The sequence below is a fragment of the Mustela lutreola genome, chromosome 2 (assembly GCF_030435805.1).
Source record: "Mustela lutreola isolate mMusLut2 chromosome 2, mMusLut2.pri, whole genome shotgun sequence".
In the NCBI taxonomy this organism is placed as follows: domain Eukaryota; kingdom Metazoa; phylum Chordata; class Mammalia; order Carnivora; family Mustelidae; genus Mustela; species Mustela lutreola.
The window spans coordinates 62,525,818-62,529,407 of record NC_081291.1 but is presented as its reverse complement, the minus strand read 5'-3'; the positions used below and the strand labels follow the sequence as shown (position 1 = coordinate 62,529,407).

Sequence of the window (3,590 nt, the reverse complement as noted above, 5' to 3'; positions counted from 1 at the left end):
ATACCATTTATTTATTTTTGCTTCTTTTGCTTGTGTTTTTGGCCTGGTATCCAAAAAACTATTGGCAAACCAATGTCAAGGAGAATTTTTCCTATGTTTTCCTTTAGGAAATTTAGTTTCATGCATCACATTTATGTCTTTAATCTATTTCAAGTTAAGATTTATGAGTGATATAAGGTTCCAGTTTCATGCTGGTTTATGTGACTATTCAGTTTTAAATATCATTTATTGAACAGACTATCTACCCATTATATATGTTGGCCCCTGTCAAATATTAGGTGACTGTATCAAAGGATTTATTTCTGGACTCTCAATTCTGTTCAACTTGTTTATTGGTCTGTTTTTATGCCAGTATACATTATTGTTTTGAGCACGAGGGCTTTGTAGTATAGTTTCAAATCAAGAAGTGTAATTTCGCTTCTTCATTCTTTCTCAGAACTGCTTTAATTATTTGTTGTCTTTTATGGTCTCATATAAATTTTAGGATTCTTTACTTACTTCTGTAAAAAAAAATATTGGATTTTTAAAAAATATTTTTTATTTATTTATTTGACAGAGAGAGATGACAAGCAGGCAGAGAGGCAGGCAGAGAGAGAAGAGTTAGCAGCTTCCTGCTGAGCTGAGAGCCTGATGCAGTTCTCGATCCCAGGACCCTGGGATCATGACCTGAGCCGAAGGCAGCGGCTTAACCCACTGAGCCACCCAGGCGCCCCTAACATTGGATTTTTGATAGGAATTGAATTTACAGATGGTTTTCGGTAGTATGGACATTTTAACAATGTTAATTCTTACCATTCATAAATATGAGCTATCTTTCCATTTATGTCTCCTTCAAATTCTTTATCAATGTCATAGTTTATGGGGTACAGATCTTTCATCTTGTTAGTTAAATCTTTTCCGAAGTATTTTATTATTTTTGATGCTATTGAGAATTAGATTGTTCTTTTTATTTTTTTCAGATAGTTCATCATTACAGTGTTAAAATGCTCCTGTCTTGTGCTTACTTTGGCAGCACATATACTAAAATTGGAATGATGCAGAGAAGATTAGCATGATCACTGAGCAAGGATGACATGAAAAACTATTTTAAAAAAACGAAACAAAACAACATTCCTGTCTTTTATATATTGATCTTGTATTTGGCAGCTATATTAAATTTGTTTATTCAAAATTTTCTGTGAAGTTTTTAGGATTTTTTTTACATGTAAGTTCATGTTATCCAAAAAAAGAAAATTTTACTTCTTCCTTTTTTTTTTTTTTTTTGGAGTCTTTTATTTCTTTGTGTTCCTTGTTTCTCTGGCTAGGACATCCAGTACTATGTCAAATGAGAGTAGTGAAAGTGGACACACTTGTCTTTTTTCTGATCTTTAAGGGGAAAACTTTCAAACTTTTTTGATTGAATATGAGTTTAGCTCTGGGCTTGCAATATGTGTTTTTTCTTTAATGGACTTTTTAAATTATTTTTTAAAATTTTTTATAAACATATAATGTGTTTTTATCCCTGGGGGTACAGGTCTGTGAATCACCAGGTTTACACATTTCACAGCACTCACCATCACTCACCATAGCACCTGCCCTCCCCAATGTCCATACCCCCACCATCCTCTCCCAACATACCTCCCCCCAGCAACCCTCAGTCTGTTTTGTGAGATTCAGTATTTGTTGGTTTGTCTCCCTCCCAATCCTATCTTCTTTTATTTTTCTTTTCGTACGCCCGAATGCTCCTGTGTTGCATCTCCACTTCATCATAGCAGGGAGATCATATGATAGTTGTCTTTCTCAGATTGATTTATTTTGCCAAGCATAATACCCTCTAGTTCCATCCATGTCATCACAAATAGCAGGATTTCATTTCTTTTGATGGCTGCACAGTATCCCATTGTACATATATACCATATCTTATTTATTGATTGATCCGTTGAAGGACATTTAGGTTCTTTCCATAGTTTAACTATTGTGGACATTGCTGCTATAAACATTTGGGTGCATGTGCCCCTTCAGAATGCCCCGTTTGTATCTTTAGGGTATATATCCAGTACTACAATCACTGGGTCATAGGGTAGTTCTATTTTCAGCTTTTTGAGGCACCTCCACGCTGTTTTCCAGAGTGGTTGCACCAGCTTGCATTCCCACGTACAGTGTAGGAGGGTTGCCCTTTCTCCACATCCTCGCCAGCATCTGTCATTGACTGACTTGTTCATTTTAGCCATTCTGAAAGGTGTGAGGTGGTATCTCATTCTGGTTTTGATTTGTATTTCCCTGATGCCGAGTGATGTGGAGCATTTTTTCATGTGTCTGTTGGCCATTTGGATGTATTCTTTTCAGAAATGTCTGTTCATGTCCTCTGCCCATTTTTTCATTCGATTATTTGTTCTTAGGGTGTTGAGTTTGATAAGCTCTTTATAGATTTTGGATAGATACTGGCCCTTTTTCTGGTATGTCATTTGCAAATATCTTCTCCCAGATAACTTCTGACAGTCATCTTTTGGCTTTGTTAACTGTTTCCTTTGCTGTGCAAAAGCTTTTTGATCTGATGAAATCCCAGTCGTTCATTCTTGCCCTTGCTTCCCTTGCCTTTGGCGATGTTCCTAGGAAGAAGTTGCTGCTGCTGAGGTCAAAGAGGTTGCTACCTGTTCTCTCCTCAAGGATTTTGATGGATTCCTTTCTCACATTATGCTTCTTCATCCATTTCCAGTCTATTTTCATGTGTGGTGTAAGGAAACGGCCCAATTTCATTTTTCTGCATGTGGCTGTTCAATTTTCCCAACACCATTTGTTGAAGAGGCTGTCTTTTTTCCATAGGACATTCCTTCCTGCTTTGTTGAAGATTAGTTGACCATAGAGTTGAGGGTGTATTTCTGGGCTCTCTATTCTGTTCCATTGATCTATGTCTGTTTTGGGGACAGTTCCCTACTATCTTGATGATGACAACTTTGTAATAGAGCTTGAAGTCTGGAATTGTGATGCCAACAACTTTGGCTTTCTTTTTCAATATTCCTCTGGATATTCGAGGTATTTTCTGGTTCCTTATATATATAAGGATGATTTGTCCCATTTCTTTGAAAAAAAAATGGATGGGATTTTGATAGGGATTGCATTAAATGTGTAGATTGCTTTAGGTAGCATAGACATTTTCACAATATTTGTTCTTCCAATACAGGAGCATGGAACATTTTTCCATTTCTTTGTGTCTTCTTCAATTTCTTTCATGAGTACTTTAGAGTTTTCTGAGTATAGATTCTTTGTTAGGTTTATTCCTAGGTATCTTAGGGTTTTGGGTGCAATTGTAAATGGGATTCACTCCTTAGTTTCTATTTCTTCAGTTTTGTTGGTATAAAAAAAAATGCAACCAATTTCTGTTCATTGATTTATATCCTGACACTTTACAGAATTTCTATACAAGCTATAGCAGATTTGGAGTGGAGTCCTTTAAGTTTTCCACATACAGTATCATATCATCTGCAAACAGGGATAGTTTGACTTCTCTTCTGCCAATTTGGCAAAATTTGGGTGCCTTTAATTTCTTTTTGTTGTCTGATTGCTGAGGCTAGGACTTCTAGTACAATGTTGAATAGCAGTGGTGATAACGG

The 3,590-nt window shown here is 36.2% G+C and overlaps 1 pseudogene; it reads left to right on the top strand.

Annotated features, from left to right (window-relative positions):
- The first annotated feature begins 996 nt into the window (after positions 1-996).
- LOC131826195 (U6 spliceosomal RNA) lies at positions 997-1,088 on the top strand (annotated as a pseudogene).
- Positions 1,089-3,590: the final 2,502 nt, after the last annotated feature.